Source organism: Pristis pectinata, chromosome 1, assembly GCF_009764475.1.
Source record: "Pristis pectinata isolate sPriPec2 chromosome 1, sPriPec2.1.pri, whole genome shotgun sequence".
NCBI classification, from domain to species: Eukaryota; Metazoa; Chordata; class Chondrichthyes; order Rhinopristiformes; family Pristidae; genus Pristis; species Pristis pectinata.
The window spans coordinates 112,082,271-112,106,618 of NC_067405.1; the positions used below are offsets into that span (position 1 = coordinate 112,082,271).

The 24,348-nt window shown below is 38.8% G+C and overlaps 1 protein-coding gene across 2 annotated transcripts in view; it reads right to left on the reverse strand.

Annotated features, from left to right (window-relative positions):
- Window positions 1-24,348, reverse strand: part of kiaa0586 (KIAA0586 ortholog) — a 379,886-nt gene that overhangs the window by 236,657 nt on the left and 118,881 nt on the right. The gene's annotated exons all lie outside the window — the stretch shown is intronic.

Below are 24,348 nucleotides of genomic sequence, written 5' to 3' on the forward strand. Positions count from 1 at the left end.
GTTTCACCTTATGACTTGCTGAACTGAACTTTGAGAACTATTCCTGGACTTGGAGTTTGGGAATTTGCCACACACACACTTTGGGTTTAGTTTTTGGGGTTAATGTTTAAGATCTAACATTATTACTTCTAACATTTTTACTTTTGTTTTTCTTATAATCATAAGTAGTTACTAATAAAATAGCTTTTGACACTTACCCATGTCTCAGTGTGTTTCTTTTGTTGCTGGTACGTAACATATGCAAGACAAGTTTTTCACTGTACCTCGGTACATGTTACAATAATAAACCAATTCCAATGCCTTGACCACTATTTCTGGCAGCTCATTCCAAATAAGCATCACCCTTTGCGTGAAGTTGCCACCCCCAATGTCCCTTTTAAATCTCTCGCCTCTGATCTTAAACCATGTCCTCTTGATTTTGGCACCCCCTCCCTGTGAAAAAGACTATGTGCTTTCACCCTGACTATGCCCCTCATGATCTTATATACCTCTATCTCCTATGTTCCAGGGAATGAAGTCCTGGTCTGTGCAACCTCTCCTTGTAACTCAGGCCCCCAAGTCCATGCAACATCTTGGTAAATCTTTTCTGTACTCTTTCTAGTTTAATAACATCTTTCCTATAACAGGGTAACAAAAACAGTACACAATATTCCAAGTGTGACCTCACCAACGCCTTGCATCACCTCACACTTATCTGAATTGAGCAGGCACGGTAGTGTAGCGGTTAGCGTAATGCTATTACAGCACCAGCGACCCAGGTTCAATTCAGGCCACTGTCTGTAAGGAGTTTGTACGCTCTCCTCATGACTGCGTGGGTTTCCTCTGGGTGCTCTGGTTTCCTCCCACACTCCAAAGACGTACAGGTTAGGAAGTTGTGGGCATGCTATGTTGGTGCCAAAAGCGTGGTGACACTTGCGGGCTGCCCCCAGAACACTCTACGCAAAAGATGCATTTCACTGTGTGTTTTGATGTACATGTGACTAATAAAGATATCTTATCTTATCTAACTACAATATAACTTCCCAACTCCTGTACTCAATGCCCTGACTGATGAAGGCCAGCATGCAAATGCCTTCTTCACCACCCTGTCTACATGTGATGCTGCTTTCAGCAAACTATGCACTTGCACTCCTAGGTCCCTGTGTTCCATAACACTCCCCAGGACCCTACCATTCACTGTATAAGTCCTACCCTGGTTTGATCTCCCAAAATGCAATACCTCACATTTATCTGGATTGAAAGCCATTTGCCAATCCTCAGCCCACATACTGTGCTGATCAAGATCCCCCTGTATCATCCGTAGTACATGGATGTACATGGATATCATCTGCATATGCATGGATGATGTCATTGCCTTCTGCTTGGATCCACTTTCAGTCTGCAGATTGATGAGCATCAGTGATCAGTATGAAATGGCCCCAGGGACCTGACAGAACTCCAGCAAAAGTGAGGCCACACTTTTTGTCAACTGACCATTTGTTCACTGATCCAACAACCTGAAGGCATTGAGAATATGGGTCAGAGGAGCCTGGTCAGGCATCAAGAACTGGGTGAGATATGGAACCAAGGTGAAGCAGACACTGGGACTGTTTCCTCTCCACTGCATAAAAGAAACTGGTTCTCATGTTCAAAATGCTCTTCATGTTGGGGGATACGGTGCAGACGAGGCCCAAACCTAAGCTGTACTCCATTTCATCTGGAGATGAAAGATGGATCGTGTGTACACAGAGACAATGTACAAACCTCCAGAGGAAAGGAGAGAAATGTACCCAATGTTGCCCTCACCCTGATGATTAACTTTGTTTGTGGCTATATCAAGCCAGGTACAGAAACACCGAGTGCGCCATGCGCTGGACATAAAAGAGCTCTAGCTATGTTTCTGTGGAACATTCCATTCAGTTGCTCCATATTGTACCCTCTGTACTTTCTGATAAAGTTTGTGCAGAAGAATATCTTTGACCACATGTCAAGCAGGCCTGAGATAGTGGTTCCTGGTGGATGGTTCCCCAAGAAGAATGTCAAAACCATTTGGTAGAGTGCCTCATCAGCAGAACTTTCAAACAAGGACCAAAACCTTACGTGATTTGCAATAAGAAGAATCAGATACTTTCTGCACAACCAGAATTTCACCAGCAGAGCTTGCTGCCCTTGAGACAACTAGAGTATGGAAGAGACCATACTCCATGTCCATCTAGAATGTGCATTTGCAAAGGTGGTTTGGAAAGGAATGAACTGGTCTTTGTCGAGGTTTATTCCAAGAATATACATAACTAAGCTCTGTGGACTGTTCCCAGGGATGGGCACTGAGACAAACATCAACAACTGCTGGAAGATTATCAACTCAATAAAAGGTATGCTTTGGACTTCCAGTGAAGAAAGTGTCCACAACCAAATGTTACCAACTGGCAAATTCCAAGATAAAGGACAATGTGCTGAGGAACACACTTAAGATTGGGGAATTTGCTTCAAATACTCTCCAGCATTTTAGCCCTGCCATCTCAAGTCAAGAGGTTGAAACTCTGTGGAAAAATAACACCTCTTGGACTTATCACTCATGAAATGTATATGGTAGAAAAAGTGATGTTATGCTAACCTCATGTTAGACTTGTTGGCAAATGGATCTTCACACCTTGTCCTGTAAATGCTGACAGCTGAATGGACTGTATGTTTACTAATTTTATGAGTAGAGTACATTTGTGAAAAAAAGTATAAGACTATATGCTGGAACACTATGTACTGTCTAAATCTGAGTTCTAAAAATGCAGGCAACAGAAAGAATTCAAAGAAAAATAAAAAATTTGAACAACAATAGATGTGTTATTTGGAACACAAGCGACTGAAACATTTAGAACAAGTTGAGCATGCGTTTTCTGCTATCAAAATCCGACTGATTAGGATCAAGGACCAAAACACACAGAAACATGGAAACTAAAGAGTCATTTGGGTCAGAATAGAGCACACAATATTTGCTGTGAAAATTGGGAGTTCACAATTCACAATAAAAACACTTTACAATATCCTCATGTACTGCAGGCAGCCAGCGGTTTTCCACACATCTACCAACCACTGATCACTATGAACCAGCACAACATTTCAGGTTGATAACCTTTCATCAGAACTGTTCTAATGAAAAATCAACAACGCAAAACATAAAAGTTGTTTCTCTCTCCACAGATGTTGCCTGACCTGCTGAGTATTTCTAGGATTTTCTTTTTCACAGAGTTCATAGAGTTATACAGCACAGAAACAGACCCTTCAGCCCAATTGGTCCATGCTGATTAAGATGCCCCATCCAAGCTAGTCCCATTTGCTAGCATTTGGCCCATAACCTTCTAAATCTTTCCAATCCATGTACCTGTTCAACTGTCTTTTAAAAGTTGTTAATGAACCTGCTGCAACCACTTCCTCTGGCAGCTCATTCCATGTACTTAGCACCCTTTGTGTAAAAAAATTGCCCCTCAAGTTCCTATTAAATCTTTCCCTTCTCACCTTAAACCTATTCCCTCTAGCTCTTGATCCCTCAACCCTGGGAAAAAGACCAAGTGCATTCACCATATCTATGCCCCTTATGATTTTATACACCTCTATAAGATCACCTCTCAGTCTCCTACGATCCAAGGAATAAAGTCCTAATCTGTCCAACCTCTCCCTATAACTCAGTCCCTGAAGTCCTGGAAACATCCTTGTAAATCTTTTCTGCACTCTTTCCAGTTTAATCTTTCTTATAGTAGGACGACCAAAGCTGAACACAATTCTCCTCAGCAGCGTCTTCTACAACCACACCATGACCTCCCAACTTTTATACTCAATGCCTTGACTTATGACGGCCAGCGTGCCAAACGCCTTCTTCACCATCCTGTCTACCTGTGACTCCACTTTCAGTGAGCTAGGTACTTGTTCTACAACACTACCCAGGGCTTTGCTGTTCACTGTGAAAGTCCTACCTGGAATTGACTTTCCAAAATGCAACACCTCAGATTTATCCAAATTCAACTCCATTTGCCATTCCTCGGCCCACTTACTCAGCTGATCAAGACCCCACTGTAATTTTTGATAACATTCTTCATTGTTCACTATACCATCTATTTTAGTGTCACTTGCAGACTTACTAACCATGCCTTGTACATTCTTAACCAAATCATTGATACAAATGACAAACTACAATGGCTCTAGCACTGACTCCTGGGACACACCACTAGTCACCGGCCTCCAGTCTGAAAAACAACCTTCCACCATCACCCTCTGCTTTCTACCATCAAGCCAATTGTGTATCCAATTAGCCAGCTCTCCCTGGATTCCACATGACCTAACCTTCCGGAGTAGCCATCCATGTGAAATCTTATCAAAGGCCTTACTGAAGTCCATATAAACATCATCTACTGCCCTGTCCTCATCAAAAATCTCAATCAAGTTCGTAAAACATGATCTCCCATGCACAAGGCCATGATGACTACCCCTAATCAACCTCTGTCTTTCCAGATCCATGAATATCTTATCCCTCAGGATCCTCTCCAGTATGTTACCTACCAGAGGTTAGACTTACTGGTCTACAGTTCCCAGTTTCTTCTTTGCCACCCTTCTTAAATAAAGGCACAACATTCGCTATCCTCCAGTCTACTGGCATCTGACTCGTGGCTAATGATGACGCAAATATCTCAGCCAGGGCTCTCGCAATTTCTCCTCGAGCCTCCCATGGTGTTCTTGGATATAAATGGTCAGGCCCTGGAGATTTGTTCACCTTCATACCTTTTAAGATATCCAGAACCTCCTCTACTGTAATGCGGACTATACCCAAGACCTCCCCATTTACTTTTTCTAGTTCTGAAGTTTTCATGTCTTTCTCCACGGTAAAAACGAAGGAGAAATATTCATCAAGGTCCTTTTCTTTCACATTTCCAGCATCTGCAGTATTTGGCATCTCAATTTACTTTTGAAAATATTTCTAAATCTGTGAACACACTTAAATAACTCAATGTTTAAAGATATAACTCAAAGTGCAATAATAATTTCCAATGAAATTGTATGCTAACTTCATCATACACTTACTACATCTGAGATCTAAGCAGCACGTTTTTCCACACTGAGGGTGTCAGTCATATGGAATGAGTTGCCACAGGAGGTGGATACAAATACAACACTTAAAAGGCATTTGAACAGGTACTCGGATAGGAAGGGAGTAGAGGGATCTGGACCAAATGCAGGCAAATGAAATTGGCATAATGTAGATGAGTGACAGGGGAAATCAGGAAGGGGGTGTGGACTTGGTGGGATTGTGAAAGGAACCCCATCTACCATCATTGTAGGGTGCTTGAAGATTGGCGGTGATGCAGTGGGCCAAAGGCCTGCCTCTGTGCTGTTTAACTCAATGAGATCATTTCTATAGCTAAAGTATAAATCAATGCACAAATCTACAACTGCACAGAACTTCTTTGTTCAGTTATTATAAATTATATACTCAAGGTAAGCACAAAAGCAGGCAGGTTGGAACTGGCTTGCCAAAGTCCTTGCACTTTTGCCAGATTGAAACACCCCACCCATATCCAACCCATACACTTCTCCAATATAAATGCTTTTCTTTTGTATTGAGTTATACAATTTTGTGTTGATCATTAATTATTCGTTACAATATCTGAAACCAACACAATGAGAGAATGGAAATAAAAGCCAGGCTAACGCTCACCAGAGTAGAAATAAAGAATGGTGAGAGGAATTTATCAACAAACTATCACACTCTGCAGTCAAAGAAAAGCACCAGCTGTTCACAATACCTAGACATCCACAAACATTCTGTCGGTGTTGAAATAAAATTTGCAGTGATTAAAAGTCTAAACAGCACAACACCCTTTCCAGATCTGAAACCTAAATAGAAAACGTAATTCATGTCAGGGAGAGGGCCAAGCAAGGTGTGGTGTAGGGATATAGGTGGGGGTGGTAGTGTTGTGTTGTGGGGGAGGGAAGTGCCAGCCCACCACTAGCACCTGCATCCAAATTAATGCATCAGAAGCCTGCTCCAACCTCCCATTTTCCACAATTAACTTCCACATTCCATATTTCATGTCAAGCTGGTTCTGTGCAATCCCTCAGGGGAAAGGAGCTTTAAGCTTAACATCTTATTCACAGGTTTCCCAAGTTTCCTGACACTCGTCATTGAAAATAAACAAGGACTCCAACAATAATTTTGGGAAGTCTGATAAAAAGTCATGGAACAACTGTAATAAATATTAAGTACTCTCAGATGTATTTTGTCTACTTGTGGGAATGGGTTTAATCAAAGCACTTTTATTTATAAATTACGTTCTATACTTCAAAGGCTTTCTGAATCACATTAGCATTAATGGCTGCTTGGATGCCTTAAATTGGATCTTGAACATCAAACAAGATGATCAACAATGGCAAGAATACCAGCAGAAATATAGTGGTGAGAAGCCTGCAGCTCAACATCAGAGACAGAGGCTGATCAGGGCTTCATATCACAAGAAATATTGTCCACTACATAGGGAATTCGGAGAAAGGCCAGGCTCCCTTATTGTGCCAAACAGTGGTGTTTCAGCAGACTCAGGTTGTTGCATTAACTGCGTGTAGCTCCAAATAGAAAATCTGTTCCATGCAATGGCCCACAAGTTGTGAGCAGATGTCAAAATGACTTTTGCCTGCAGATCATTCTAAGGTTCTTCTGAAGACATCTAGGATCCCCAGTCAACCGCCCACAAATGTGCATGGAAGATAAATAAGGAGCTATTAACTAGGACCAAGAATTATATAAGCTTCACCTGTGATGAGATCGATGCAAATACAGATGATGGCATTTAGTATGCACCAGCCAGGATGTACAGAATGGTTTGACTGGAGTCCCTGCTTTAAATATCACCTTTTATCATCATCCCTTCCGTGGACCAGCTGCACTTCTGCCAGAGAGCACTTTGGTACCGAACAGTGCAGTGCCACAAGACCAAGCTTATGTATCAGTCTTTATATTTTTAGCGTCAGACATGTTGGCATCAAAAATCTACAAGCTGTGTGGTCGAGAGAGCATGGTCCTATCTGCTGCTTCATGGAGTAGGTGTCCACTCAAGAAAATATCATTGCAGTACCCTGCAACATCTACCCACTCATACATGTGGGAGAATGCATTCAGAGTGAGGATACTTGGAAGATCTATTGGTATATTGTACATTGGTTACTGGTGGTCACTGATTATCCTCTCCATTAACAGCCCCTTAAGCACAGCATCTGTGCATAGCTGAGCTGACATTCTCCACAGCTGTGCCTGTTACTACCATCTGCTCTTGCTCACATGAAGAGTGAATAATCAAAAAAAAACCTTCCCTGTCTGACAGGTCCTGTCAGTATGAGGATCTGAACTGATGTCTGGTATAAGCAAGTCCTGTGGCACTGAAACCTCTGAAGGGATTTGCACCTCTGAGATTAGTTGTCCACTGGACCCACAGACTCTTGCTACACTTGTGAAGTCTAGAAGAGAAAGAAGAGTACAGGCGACCCTTGCATTATGGCCGTTCAGGTTACGGAAATTCGCCCTTACAGTATTCATAAATCACTATCCAAAAATTTGAGATATACAATAAAATTCACTCTCTCAGAATTTATATGAAAAGAAGTTAAAAAAAACAATTTTTTTCAACATGCATTTCTTGATGATTGCGCAGATGACATTAGCATCATATTAAGGAAAATTGTGATGCAGCCTGTTTTCTAGGAACACTACCCCACCCACTTTGTGACGGGGGGGCTGCCTGTAATGAATTCATAATGATGTTAAATATGTTGTCATTATAAATGTGATCATATTTCACTCGTCGTTGATATAATTTTCAGCATGACTGAGTGCTGCTTTTTAAATTGCATCACAAGATAGCCAGGTGGTCCCCATCGTTGACGGCTAGTGAGACAGAGATGACATTGATCTTCAGCTCTACCTCCTTCTTTGTTGTTGCTAACTGGGAAATCTATGGAGGACATGTCCACCACCAGCTGATGTGTCTTTACCTCTTGTTGTCTTGGTGTAGCAGCCAGCATAATCAAAGACCTCACCCACCTGGGACATTCTCTCTTCTCTCCTCTTCCATCGGGTAGAAGATACAGGATCCTGAGGGCACGTACCGCCAGACTTAAGGACAGCTTCTACCCCACTGTGATAAGACTATTGAATGGTTCCATTATACAATGAGATGGACTATGACCTCACAATCTACCTTGTTGTGACCTTGCACCTTATTGCGCTGCACTTTCTCTGTAGCTGTGACACTTTACTCTGTACTGTTATTGTTTTTAACTGTACTACATCAATGCACTCTGTACTAACTCAATGTAACTGCACTATGTAATGAATTGACCTGTATGATCGGTTTGTAAGACAAGCTTTTCACTGTACCTTGGTACAAGTGACAATAATAAACCAATACCAATACCAACCTGAGCCATCTAATAAGGAAGCTCAGCCTTTGCCAATATACCCTACACAGCAAGAAACACCCCTGCTCCTCCCTCCGCAACTGTTGAGTTGCGGGTCTCTTATCACAGTAGTGTCACAAATGCACTGAGTTTGCTCACCTCTTCCTAGTGTTCTGTACTCTCTTTCTGCACCTGATTAGCTCATGAAAGCACCTCCAGTACCAGCACTGATGGCATGGTAGAATGCTGTTGCTGCTGACCTGCAGCCAAAGCTTCATTATAGAAACCTTTTTATTCTTCCTTTTGCTGGAGGACAGCATCTCTCTTCTGCTCATCACCACCCTCAGCTATACATCAACAGCATATTTAATTCAATAAGAAATCACACAGAAAAAAGGATAAGAAATGTAGGAAAAGGATGAAAAAGGAAGCAAAGAGAAACAAAAAATAGACTTCTAGATTAAAAATAAATTACATTCATACCTCAGTTTCATAGTCTTACTGACATCTGAGTCATTTGGTAAGATATTTCTGTAGCAAAATTGTTGGAACAACAGTGTAACTTGGATGGCAACCTTTGATTTTTATGCAGTCACCAGAAGTTGATATGAGATTTTATTTAAAGTTAGGGTACAATCTAACTAGACTTTTTAAATTCTCATACAACTAATGTCTACTGAAAAAGATAGAATTGGTCTGGAAGAATAGAATAAAGGAACCATTTCTTTCTGAGAGGTTACATGAAATTAAAGCACGAGGGGAATGGATATGGTAATAGAGTCCTGAACAATACAAGATTATAGATGGGTGATCTAGAATGTGAAATGATTATTTTGAATACTTACTTTCCATCTACCAGGTAGACACACTTTAGGAAACCAGAAATATATGTGCCAGGTTGTTCGCTCTGATATTTTACATGAACTAAGCATAGAATTAAAGCCTATCCAAAAATGCTGAAAACATGAACTTGGTAGTAACTGCTCATTGTTGCACTTTTGAAGAAACATGATGTCATGAACCACAGATGTTAAATTCCATCATTCTATGAAGTACTGCCCAATACTCTGCCAGATATTCTTCATAACATTGCCAGGAGTTTATATCAGCAAAATAATATATTAGTAGAAAAACAGTTACTGGTTTGATTAATTTTCAAGTGCACATATCCAAACAGATGCATCACTAATTCTGCACACTTATTATTTAACTTCAAAAGAGTAAAGTGCAAAGTCACAACATGCCGTTGGAACTGAAAATAAATGGATTTGCACCACTCTACTGTTAGGAGGTGCAAGGCTAACAATCCCTGAGGCAAAAACTGGATGAAAGAACCAAGTCTGGGAAGGAAAAGTACTTCAAAATTGCAGGAAGATTTTTAGAATTCTCTAATGCTTTGCACTATATGTGTTTTTTACTTCAACATTTGCTTTTGTTGGGTCCACTTCTTTCCAAAATGTTCAGGGATGTTGAGTGATTAGAACAATCAATTGTAATTAACTGAATTGTTAAAATAATTGTTAGTTAAATTGTTGTTTTAAATCATACTGTGAAACAATAAGACAACAACAATATGTTTGAATGGTCCTAATGAAAAACTCTGTCTTTTAATTTTATATGTTGCAATGGAAGAGGCTTTGCCTAACAATTTTAAATTCTCGTTAATACATCTATGGATTTGCTCCCATATTAATAATCATCAGATCTCTGTGCAGTTCTGACCTCATGCTAATCTTCATTTTCCTTAGCCCCACCAATGGTGACCAAGTGGCCCATAATGAAGTAGCTTGGTTATGCTCAGTGCTAATAAGAACAGTTCTTTTGGATGTGATGCCACAAGGAGAGGGATGGGTGGAGGGCCCCGACTATTCCCACTGGCTTCTTCTCCCCCACTTCTCTCTTTTGGTGCTTTTGCTGCCAGTGGATCAACTGGCAGCAGAAAAGAGTTGAGTAACCTAGATGTTGGCAGAGAAGCACAAGTGCATCTTTGCTCCTATGTCTCAAAAGACGCATTGGTAAATTGGTTTATTATTGTCACATGTAGCAAAGTGCAGTGAAAAACTTAGTTTTGCATACCATCCATACAGATCATTTCATCACATAAGTACATCAAGGTAGTACAAGGGAAAAGCAATGACAGAATGCAGAATATAGTGTTACAGTTACAGAGAAGTGCCGTGCAGAATCAGATTTATTATCACCGACATATGTCGTGAAACTTTTTGTTTTGCGGCAGCAGTATAGTGCAAGACAAAGACGTAAAAATTACCTTAAGTTACAAAAATAAATAAATTGTGCAAAAGAGGAATAACACGGTAGTGTTCGTGGGATCATGGACTGTTTAGAAATCTGATGGTGCATGGGAAGAAGCTGTTCCCGAAATGTTGGGCCTTCAGGCTTCCCCGTACCTCCTCCCTGATGGTAGTAATGTGAAAAGGGCACGTCCCAGGTGGTGAGGGTCCTTAATGATGGATGCTGCCTTCTTGAGGCCATGGCAGGATAGATTGTGAGGTCAAGAGTCCATTTTATCATACAGGAGGTCCCTTCATCAGTCTAATAACAGTGGGATAGAAGCTGTCCTTGAGTCTGGTGGTACGTGCTTTCAGGCTTTTGTATCATCTGCTCGATGGGAGGGGGGAGAAGAGAGAATATCAGGGGTGGGAGGGGTCTTTGATTATGACCAATTGCGTGCAATTGAGAATGCAGTTACAGAGTCAGTTGGGTTCCAAGCTCCAAACGTTGGAAGGAGGCACGGTAGTCTGGGGTCTAAAAGCATATAGGAAGCTGGAAATGATCAATGTATAACAGTGGGAGCTAAGGACAGTTGGGGGGGGGGGGGGGGGGCGGGGGGCGGTGGAGGAATGATTCCCCCAGGCTATGCACTGGGCTGTAAGTGAATTACCAAAGCCATTGTGAAACATTTTTTTGATAATTCTAGGATTTGCCATTAGTATCCATAATTAATGCATTAATTCATGATTACATTGATCAGGTGCATTAATGATTATTAACTGACAGCACCATATATTTCCATGAAAAATCTTTGTTAGGATTTCCTGTTACAAGCAGCCTTGCCAACATTTATCATTCAAATTTCCCAAATCAAGAAACGTCACAACTGCACCATTTGACCAACAGGTCAGAATCAAAATTTCAAAATGTTTCCAGCTGTCACTTATTTTTTGCTTGCAGGTAAAGAGTGTTTTCAATTTTGCTTAACCATTTTCAACTCATTGCTCTGTTCCAGTCCCTCCCACTAAAATTGCATTAGTGAGAAAGAAAAACATAAAAACTCCCCAGATGTGTTTCAACTCTCTTGATTGTGCATGAATATTTGGCTCCCTTCAAGACAGTTACAAAGGACCTAATATTTCCAAGACAAGCATCACACAGAATCCTACCAACATTCAACCCAATGCAATGTCATTTCTCAAGGATGAGGAATTGGAGTGATATCATCAAGGTTATGTTGCAAGATTAGTTATCAAGAGGGCTGGCCTAATAAACCAGAGAACTGGGAATTTGAAGGCAAACTGTTAAGGATCCAAATTCAGTTTTGGAAGATATGGAAATAAATAAAAACTGGTACCAATAAAGTGACGACTCGATGGTTTGAAAATCTAATTGACTTACTGATGTCATTTAGAGAAGAAAAATGTCAGCCTTAACCGTAGTCCTGTATGTGACAGTAGGATCACAAGCCACAAAGTTGTACCAAATCACAACAGACAGTTCTTCAAAAGGGTTCACTATTATCTCAGGGCAACCAGGTTTGCTGGCCCCATCAGCAATTCCCACATCTTAAGAATTAGTTTGAAAATCTCGATCTCTAAACTTACCCAGTCATAAACAAGGTTAAGGAAGACACCTTCAACTGAATGTGAAACAAAATGGCTCAGTGATGGCTACACTGATAAAATAGTGACTTCAAACTACCCAAATGCAACATTTCAAGAAACATGAGTGTTGTTTAAACAAAACTGAAACAGAACATTGCTAGTGTAACTCTGATGGTCGATTGTAATTCAACTGAGCAGTTACAATGATGTCATAAACCACAAGAGCAGACCTTGAAAGGTTTATAAACCTCAGCAGAGAAAAGATTGAATTGCAGTCTTAAACATTCTTCCAGAAATCTTTTACTCTTTGTTTTATAATTTATTTTTATTAAGTGCTGAACAATCATTCATAATGTTGATCAGATGATTCAACCAACTGCAATTGTACATTGGTAAAGCAAAGTAAATTTCAAATTCTACATCAATTATTTGGTATTTCTGATTTTTATTTGACATACATCTTTTTTCCCTGTGCTTTTAAATAGTTAGCCTATTATAATTTTAAAACTGAGAATGAAAAGCAAGATGGTATACAAAATGTGCAAAGCTATAGTTACCTGATGTTTATCACTATTGTGGGTGGGAAATTGAGATGAATCGTTGGTGTTTTACAGTAAAGGGGAGATAATTTGATAGCACTGAAAGAATGATACTGAGATTTGACAGCACTGACGTGGGGTTGATGGAGATCAGTGGCACTGTAGAAGGGAAGCTTGGAATGGACTGAAATGAAGGGTTTGGTTTAATGCCAGCAGTGGATACATGGAAAAGGAGATCCACCCCAAATAGTAACTGACATCAGGGACTGGCACAGAGAGGTAACAAATCAATAGGAGGAGAGAAGCTTGAAAAATTGAATAGAAATAAACTAGAGAGTATGAAGAAGAGCAGGAATTTCAGAACTAAAAAGAGAAAAATATGAGAAAAAACACATCTTTGGTTAAAATCTGTGAAAATCTTTTTACACCTCAACATAAATAAAACTTGCTGAAACACAGTGAAAATGTGGCATATACCATGTATTTTCCAGTTCTGCTATGTCAGAATACATGTAATTAGGATGTGAGTAGCGTGGAAATTTTTTAAATTGCAAAACTCCGAACAATATAGGAAGTAAAGATGAATGATCTAGAATGTAGGGTAAATATTGTTCAGTACCAGCTCTCTGACAACAATAGAAAAATAAAAAGGCCACTGATTGCTGTTGCTGATTTTGTGCTAATATGGACTTATCCTCCAATTTCTCTTTTCAGATAGATAGGTTCAGTAATAGTAAACAAGGGTGGGAACATCCTGACATTTATACTGGGAAGTAGCCCCCTGTGGATTTTCAGCACCATTATGGTATCGTATAGCACACACTTGCGCATGACTCTTCACAACTTATTGCTTGGGGACAAAACTATTGAGATTAAGCCTATCGCAAAACATCTTTTCCAAGAGTCTGAGGCTGGGGAACAGTTGAGCTACCTACTTTATCAATCAGGCAGCAGAACAACATTGACAGAGAGCAAGGAGCTTAGGAAATCAAATGAAGGGTTACTAGTTTTAAATCAAGGCACCTTTTTCCAGATTGGTATCCATTTATGGAGCTACGTATCATTGTTATTGGCACATTTAATTTTTTCCCTTCTTATTCTGGTATGGTTAATATCAAATTGGATATTATAAATAATTACTCTAACAGAAAGCTTTTGGTCTGTTTTATCAGCTTTTTGAAAAACAAAATCTATATTTCCTCCCAGGGGTATGGAACCTTGCATCTTTTGTTCCACAATACTTGCATGTTCTGTTTAATAAACATATTTGCACTCAGCTACATTTAATAAATAATCATTTTATTTGAAGATCATTCGTGAATTTTTATAGCTCTGATGATTATTTGTAGGATCATAGTAAAATACCAGTTGTGCAAACCACTGCTGTATTACAAACCAAACTATATTCTTCTGTAGATGAAGATTTAGCAAAATATTCTTCTTTAATTATTCTTCCACAATAAATTAGCACCTATTTAAAAAAACAAATCTTACTCTTAGACTCATTTCACTTCACGCAAAGGTAAATGACAATGAATTCATAATCCTGTACATACAGCAGATGACAAGTGGGCGTTTAGAATTCTCAGTTAAAGATAACCCCTGACAGTGACATTCGTTGCCTGACTGATGAGTCATCCTATGTTTACGCTCAGTGTCAGCTCTGGAATAATAAAGACAGCCTGGGGGTGCACGTCAGTGTTTTTCATCCTTGCTGCAGCTTCAGTGCAGACAAAAATACATTTATGGGAGGCCATTTTCTCACTTTCTATTGCTGCTGTCTTCCATTAATGGGGTGGTGCAGAATCTCAGGGGAAGAATGAGCTAATCAAAAGCATCTGTATCTAGGCAACCATACCCATGATTTTCACAAGTAAGAACAGCTGAGATTCTTCAGGCTGATGACCAGTCACAAGAACATCAGAGCACCGATATTTCAACCCCCTTCATTTATGCTCTCTCATCACAGTGACATTCAATCCTTTTCCAGTAAACACCCTCCCCCTCCATTCAATAAATAACCACTCAAGCATGCATAATACCCTAAGCTTGAATAGACACAACTGAAGAAGATTTTAACATGTGGAAAGCCTGAATTGTAATTTAGTTAGCTGTCAAAGACATTTAAAATTCCTGTGATACATTCATCCAGAACATTCTTTTCTGGTAATAGTCTAAGTGAAAATAGTGCGAGTGAAAATAAATCCTTACAGGGTTTTTACTATAAAGAGTGGAAAAATTAAAAGAAAAGTGGAATTGTGATATCCATCAAATTAAGAGTCAAACAAAAATAAAGTGAATTGATGGATTACAAAACCGATGGATTCGCACCACCAAAAACAGAGCTGTACTGCAAATAAAACAGAAGTGATCACAGTCAAAGGAAAACAGCTGAACAAAAAAAACATAAATGTTAGTAGTCCTAAAAAATGTTTTTATTAGTATTTCAGAGCTGTTTCTTATTAGTGTTAAAGCACTCTTGCTTTGTAAAGTGAAATGAATGGCAAGGTTGACTTTTTTTAAAAAATTGAACTAAATTATATTTTACTACTATATTTCAATAGTGAAGAATAGGAATCAAATATTTTTATTCTCTCTGCACAAACATCCTGCTAATATGTTCTCTCCTTTTAGATCTAAAATTGGATGCAAAGATGCATAACTTCACAAATCTCACATTTTAATTATCAATTTCTGCTTTTTAAAAGCAATCTTTAAAATAAATCGTGTTGGAGTAAAGTATTCACAAATAATCTGCTTCTTCTGTATATCTCCAAAACATCTTGAATTTTTCTTCTTGCAAAATCATTTACTGTCTGAAAATTAAATGCAGCACCAATTTAAAATTTTACATTGCCAAATGTTCTGCAAAAACAAAATTACATTAAAATGTACACAATCTCATTTTTAAAAAAATTTAGTTTCAATATCTTGCAACAAGAAATAATAAATATTGAAAGTTCTGTTGCTGGATCTAAACTTCGAAGCATTGAAAGATCATAGCCTGAAGGCTTTCAAACACATGGCAGCACATGACAGAGTTGGCATAAGTATTCTTAAGATACAAACAACACAACATACGTACGAAGGCCTGTAAGATAAATCATGTATGCAGTATGTTGCCAAGATTCCAAGATTGTATGGTGATTTTCTTGCATAAAAAACAAGAAATATATAGTCCTTTTACAATGAAAAGCATTTCAGACCTTAAGAATTTTCATTTCTTAAATACTATTTTCCTTTGTCCCCTCAATGGATGCAGATATCCCAGCTGTCAAACATCGCCATGGATGAAACAACTCACATGCATTAGCAAAAACATACTTTAAACAACTGATCTCTTTGTAGTTAATTTTCTCAAAATGATAGTTTGTTAATAGAATGTTTTGTAATTTGTTACCTGGCTAAGCCTGTAAATGAACACTATTTGTTCAAACCCACATATTTGATATAAGTTAGTTGTTTTGTTTGCATGAGTTTTAACAAGCATCTTTCACCATACCAAATGTTTCCTTCCAGCACACTTTAATACCATAAAATCAGTTGGAGAATAATTCATGGTATGTAAAGTTTCTAATATAGAATTAACCCAACAGATCCAGTTATAGAACCATAGAACAATACAGCACAATACAGGCTCTTCGGCCCACCATGTTGTGCCGACCTTCATATCCCCCTATTTTAAATTCCTCCATATGCTCATCTGATGAACTTGACCAACGTATCAGCCTCCCACCACCTCCCCAGGTAGCGCATACCATGCACCAACCACCCTCTGGGTGAAAAACCTCCCTCTGATATCTCCCTTGAACTTCCCACCCATTACCTTAAAGCCATGCCCTCTTGTATTGAGCATTGGTGCCCTGGGAAAGAGGTGCTGGCTGTCCACTCTATCTATTCCTTTTAATATTTTGTATACCTCTATCATGTCTCCCCTCATCCTCCTTCTCTCCAACGAGTAGAGCCCCAGCTCCCTTAGTCTCTCCTCATAATCCATACTCTCCAATCCAGGCAGCATCCTGGTAAATCTCCTCTGCACCCTTTCCAACGCTTCCACATCCTTCCTATAATGAGGCGACCAGAACTGGACACAGTACTCTAAGTGTAGCCTAAGCAGAGTTTTGTAGAGCTGCATCATTACCTTGCGGCTCTTAAATGCGATCCCATGACTTATGAAAGCTAACATCCCATAAGCTTTCTTAACTACCCTATCCACCTGTGAGGCAACTTTCAGTAATCTTATGTCAGTACTTATGCTAGTCACAAGGCTCCTCTCATTCTACTTATGTCATTTCACCTAAAACTTTTATTCCTTTCTCCCTAGTGCAATGATTTTTATTTTTGTAATGGTATCCTTTTTTGTAGATTGTGAAGTTAACTGAAAATCAAACAGGTACATGTACATGCTATTTTCTATTTTTAAACAGTATCACTGAAAATGGTTTCATTGTTAGTTTTCAACAAGGTTAGTTCAGAAATGGGCATGTATACCAGTGCCATGTTCAGATCTGCCAAAACATCATGACTTCAGATGGAAACAGCATTGGTAGCAGAGCCTTACAGATCAAAAGATTGAGTTTTCTGCTCGTCTCTGCTTGACGAGTAATATTAATAAGCATGCTAAAATTCCACAGTGCAAGTCCAATTCAGCAGGTTAAAAATTATCCAGAATTCTTTTTTTTAATTCAGTCAAGGGATCTGGGCTTTGAAGACTGATCCAGTATTTAATTGCCCATCCCAAATTGTCCTTGAGAAGGTGGTGGTGAGCTGCCCTTTTTGAACCACTACAGTCCTCAAGGTGTGGATATACCCACAATGCTGTTAGGGAAGTTATTCCAGGGTTTTGACCCAGCAACAATGAAGGAACTCTGTTATATTTCCAAGATGTGTGGCTTGGACGGCAACTTCCAGGTGGTGCTGTTCCCATGTTTTTGCTGCAGGAACACGTATGTCAGGCTGCTGTTCATTGACTACCGCTTGGCATTCAACACAATCATCCCATCCAAACTTATCACCGAGCTTCAAGACCTGGGCCTCTGTATCTCCCTCTGCAACTGGACCCTCGACTTCCTCTTCGGCAGACCTCAATCAGTGAAGATTGATAACAACATCGCCTCATCGCTGACCATCAATGCAGGTGCACCTCAAGGCTCTGTCCTTAGCCCCCTGCTCTATTCCCTATACACACAACTGTGTGGCTAAGCACAGCTTCGATGCATTAGACAAATTCACCAACACTACCATTGTTATCGGACGATACACAGGTGGTGATGAGTCAGCGTACAGGAACACGATAGGACACCTGGTTAAATGATGCTGCAACAACCAGCTCTCGCTCAGCACCAGTAAAAACTAAAGAACTGATTGTTGACTTCAGGAAGGGGAAGGAGGGTAAACATGTGCCAGTCTAAATGGGGGGTGGGGGGAGAAAATCAGTGATGGAGAGGGTCAGCAGCTTTAAATTCCCAGACACTAACATATCAGATGGCCTGTCCCGGGCCCAGCACATAGATGCAATCACAAGGAAGTCATGCCAGCATCTTTACTTGGAAGGTTAAGGAGGTTCGGCATGTCACCAAATACTCTAACAAACTTCTTCAGATGTACTGTTGAAAGCATATTGACAGGTTGCATCGTGGTCTGGTATGGCAATTCAAATGCACATGAGAATTCACATGAGAAGCTGCAAAGGGTAGTGGACTCAGCCCAAAACATCATGGGCTCATCCCTTCCCACCATTGAAAGTACCTACTTGAAGTGCTGCCTCAAGAAAGCAACAAAGATCCCCACCATCTGGGCCATGCCATCTTCTTCCAGCTACTGTCAGACAAGAGGTACAGAAGCCTGAAGTCCCACACTACCAGGTTCAAGAACAGCTACTTCCCTTCAATCATTCAGTTCTTGAATCAACCTGCACAACCCTAATCATTATCTCAGTAGGACAACACTATGACCACTTTGCACTACAATGGACTTTGTTTTTTTTTTGTTCTAAATGTGTTCTTTCTTGTATAATTTTGTAGAAGATGTTTAATTTGTGTTTTTTTTTGTGAATGTTGTGTCTCTAATACTGTGTGCCTGTGACACTGCTGCAAATAAATTTTCTATTGCACCTGTGCATACGTGTACTTGTGCATGTGACAATAAATTCGACTTTGACTTTGACCATGTCATTCTAGCTGGTAGAGGTTGTGGGTTTGGAAGGTGCAGTCTAAGAAGTCTTGGTGAGTTGCTGCAAGGCATCCCATAGATGGTACAAACTGCTGCTACTGTGCATCAGAGGTGGAGTGTGTGAAGGTTATAGATTGGGTGCCTATCAAGTAGGCTGTGATGTTCTGTATGGTGTCTTATATCATTCACCATATAGTGGTCCTTGTATATTGGCCCAGCATACATTTGGATGTAGGATAATGCACGGAAAGACCTCAGCTATAATTGCCCCATGACTGACTTAGTTTTGCGAGTGAAGCACGGAAGTGCGAATGGTACATCTGGAACCATATCCACGGATCAATCAGCAGCTTCAGGAAAAAACTCTCAAAAAGCTAAAACTGAATCAATGGTTCTTACTATTAATTTTTGTTGGCTTACTAGCTCCATTTGTTCACCATTCAACTTCATTGATCACAAAACATAGCTTACACATCATAATAGCAAAACTTTCAGAAAGTTGAAAGACACTTCAAACCTTGCCAGCTCAGAGTCTACTTAAATTTCACATATTATATTTAATTCAATATTAGCACTTTCAAAAACCATTTTGCTTACTGTTAAAAATGTCCACCACTGTTTTTACACAAATTGTTCACAAGTTTCAATGTAAAAATATTCTGGTTCTGGAGGTATCAATTTATTTTGTTAAGATGAACAAATATGTAATTAGGATTCATTACCTCAGAATATCCCAATCAGCCAAAAAAAAGTATAGTCAGTATTGTTACATGGAAATGGGAGTAAGCCATTCAGCCTCTTAAGCCTGTTCCATCAGACAATTAGATTGTGGTTGATCTGTAACTTGATGCTAGTTATCCACCTTCATTCCAGATACTGTTGCCTAACATCCATCAATCTTACCTCTGAAATCCCAGTTCTAATGTCAAGGGTGTATTATAATAGATTCCCCACCAGAGGAAATGGTTCCTCTCCATCTACACAATAAAGTTCTTTCATTTTAAGCACCTCAATTTAATCACCCCTTAATCTTCCATACCTCAGCGAATACAATCCTATTCAATGCAACCTTGTCCTATTTTGTAGCATCTATATTATTTCTGCAAATCTTGCTGCATGCCCTACAAGACCAATACTTTCTTCCCCAGAGCCAGTCTAGTCAGAGTTCAACACAACTCCCATAGAAATTCAACCCTTTTGTATTCAGACCTCTTTAATTGAAAAAAACAAAACACTGCAGATAACGGAAATATTCATAAGATCAGGCAGCATCTGTACAAAGAGAAACGATAATTATTTCAGATTGAAGACTTCAGATTTTTAAATTATTCTATGCCTTTTGCAAAGTACAACAGCCAATTTTTCCCCCAAACTACAACTCGATGACTTTATGATTTATTTAGTAATGTTAGTTAAGAGATAAATACGAGCCAAAACAGTAAAAGAACTTTTTGCACTGTTCCAGAACTTTCCAGATATTGGTTCAATTGAATAATCTTATTAAAAATCATAACTCTTCATTAGTACTGTACTGAAAACTCAGCCCAGAATACATGCTCAAGTAATGGAACAGACACATAAAACCAAGGCTCAGATTGTGCCATCAGCTATCTGTGGTTCTACACAGCCAGCAGCAATATGTTCTGGACATCTACATCTGTGCACTGCCACGTAAAAGTACAGAACACACCTAAGGTCAGATGCAGACATATCTGACCTTTCACTCTGTCCTGCAATCGCCATTGACAACCTGCACGCCTCAGCCGACGTATCAAGGCACCATCCTATTTTAACTTAATTCAAATGATGAATTGCTATTAAATGATGATGATTGCAAATGTCCAAATGCTTGAGGATATAAAAAAACAACTTGCAAAACAATGATAATTAACACAAATAAAATAGATTGAAGGTTCTGCTTTAATATTTTATTACAATGTATGCATTTCATTAATTAATGCTTTTGCAAAAAAAATTAGTGATGGGCAATATATAGCTTTTTGAAGCTATGAAGAGTCAAGTGTTATTTTTGCAGTGAGCATGCTAAACTCATGATTTATAGAAATGTGACAATATTTGAGGCTTCATGTATTTCTTGCTGGAGAAACAAAAGACAAACCTTGTAATTCCACCTTAGCTTAGTCCTGTGCACCTTGATCATGAGTTTACGCAGGTTTCTGACACATTAGATTCCTGGGAGGGGCTCCTCTGTCAATCCTGGGAGAGATCTGACTCAAAAAGTCTCCCTTGCCTGAGGCTACTATTTACCTTAGTACCTCCTTACAGCTACTTCATGATTTCTTACAAATCAAATTTGAACCCTCTAATAGAGGACAATACTCACAATTTCAAATAAAAAATTGACTGCAGAGTGTACAAGTTTTTATTTATTTCAGTTGAATTGCTTTTTAAACTTTTACTTGGAAAGCATATCATTTGGGATGGTCAAAATATCATATCTTTACAATATCAATGAAAGAATCCCAAGTCAGACTCACTGACGAATTTGTCAGATAATGATGATTCAGCAACTGCTTCACTCCCCCATACTCGCCATGTTGCCTTAACTACTGAAGTTCCTGTTATGCAAATATTTTTTTCTGAGTGATGGCTGCGGGCCAGAATGTGGACAATGAATGGCCCAGATCTGACCTTGCCTTCAGTAATTCTAATTCTTCCCCTGTCATAGCTTGTGGCTTCACATCCTGCTTCGCATGAAAGATTAATCGACTGAACTGTCTCACAGGTGGTCACATGATGCAAGACAAAAAGCAGAGGATCGGTATGAATGACTCGAATGATAAATAGCAGTTAGTGGGTAGGGATTTGACTTTAATTATATATGAGGGAAGGGAGAAATTAGGACTCATTTCAGCCTGATAAAACGCAAAAGACTGCATGATGCAACCAGTCTAACTCTGATTCTCTAATTGTGTTTGTAGTCTCTCAAGCCAAGATGGCTGCCAACCTTTGATGAAAACAAGCCTGAAACAAAAAATGAGTTTGCATTCTTTTTTTTAAATGGCACATCAAGCAAGGTACCTCAAAAATATTAAGATGACAAGCTCAACAAAAATCTTTAACATGTGTGGTTCGATGTATATTTCTCCATTAAACAAAAATGAACCAGACTCATCATCTTTGCAACAATGTCTAAGAATTAATGGATAAGGAAATTCTACCCAATATGCCAAACACCCCCATTTAATTACTAGTTTTAATTAGTTCTGCACAACATCTTGGGCCAAAGGGCCTGTTCCTGTGCTATACTGTCCGATGTTCAATGAAGGAGACACTAATTTCTTTAAAATCTGTATGCAAGCTCTCTGGCAATTTAAGGTTATTTTTTTTTTCGGACACTTCCATTTCTTTTAACACGTTCCTTTAAGAATATAATCTGCTATATTTTTTGTTGAAGTTGTTGCTCGTGTCCTTTTATTTTTATTTTACCTTAGATTTGTTTTGAATGCCAATGCTTGAGAGCTTGGACAGCAGCAATGCCATTTAAGCAAATCAAAGATTAATTTTAGTTTTAGATGATTTGACTTTTTTATTCATGAAGGCTTGTTTTCTCTCTCTATTATTCTTCTGTCTTGACCTCAATATAAGGTTTCTATTTTTCCTTTTTTCTGTTAATTATGCTTCATTTGCCACTCTTTACATTTGCATTGACCATAATGTACAAGTTGCAAACAATAAATTCTATGTGGTAGAATTGGTGTATTAGGTATCCCGAACACCAGCAAATTGAATTCATGCTGCTTACACAGCAACATGGATTCAGTAACCATCGATCACCATGTTTTTAAAAGTAAACAGAGTAAGGAGTAAAATCTGTCATAGCGGAACCTATGCTCAAACAAAACAAGAATACAAAGCCAATTTATACTGCTCCTGAAAAACTGGAAAGGCACCAAACAGTGCATGTTTCAGTTCAAAGCCAAAGAAGTGTATCATTTAAGGGGCCCAGAGACCGGTGGGGGAAGGGCTTGTAGAGCTAAAACAAAGCTGCACACACATTCTGAGAAACCAAGGATGGAAAACTAGTTTTATACAAAAACAAAAGTCTGAGTTTTTAAAATTGGCATTGACAAGTGGCACTGTAAAATTTGATGCAAAACCAGCTATTCTTTTGTTGGAAAAATAGGTAGAAACAAATTATCACTTAACAATAGTATTCTGTATTAAATAATCATGATAATTCTACAAACTCAGCAGTATATGAAATCACTTATTGAACTCCTTTGGGAAGGGCAAAACCGTGCATAGTAGTTAACTACTGTCATTTAACTACCGTGTCAATTTGAAAGATTTTCTGATCTAAGTGTCCATTGAAACTAAATGTATGTACTGTTTTTTTACATTTGATGTTTAGATTGCACTAAACCACTAAAATTAAAGGAACAGATTTCTTGGAATCTACTTTTGCGTGTAAAGCAGATGGAAGCAGATGTGCAAGAATTGGCAGAACTTCCCAATCACTGTTATACAACCAGTTGCTGATAGTTGCTGAAGACTATAATAAAACTAAACATTGGATGGCTTTTATTAAAAAGCACAAAGGGATAAAATTAGCATTCTAAAATAACATAAATACAATTGACTTGACAATTCGTTTTGTGAAAGGAACTGTCTAGTTAAGATAACTCATTGTACCTTTCATGAAATTAAATCCATCTTGAAAAATTTATGTCATACACAAAATACAACCCAAGTATTTGAAAATGTCATTGGTCAGTCTTTGTTTTATGTCAAATATGGAAACTAACAGCAGTCCACGAAACAAAAAATAGAAAATACTGGAGGCGCTCAGCAGGTCAGGCAGTATCTGTGGAAAGAGTTAACATTTTAAGGTGAAGACCCTTCAGATGTGAAATGTTAATTCTGTTTCTCCTTCCACAAATGCTGAAACAAATGCTTTTGTTTTAGATTTCCAGCATCTGCAGGTTTTTTTTATATTTTAATGTAAGTTTATGAATGTACCATTTCAAATTTCACTTCATAGAATCACAAAATGGTTACAGCATACAAGAAGGTAATTTGGTCTATTAAGCCCATACCGGCTTTACATACAATCAATCCAACTGGGCTCACGTTCCTGTCATCTCCCATAGCCTACAAATTCTTTCCTTTCAGATACTTATCCAATTCCCTTTTGAATGGTACAATTGAATCTGCCTCCATTATAATTCCCCGGCAGTGCATTCCAGGCCTTAACCACTTGTGAAAAGATTTTTTTTCATGTCACTTTTGATTCTTTTGACAGTTATTTTATTTTCCCCAATATCTTCTGTATGGCACACCACACTTCCTTCTGACTTTCAAATTGAATTAACTTTTATATATACACATTGAAATGTAAAAGTAGCATGCCAAAAAAATCCCCAAAG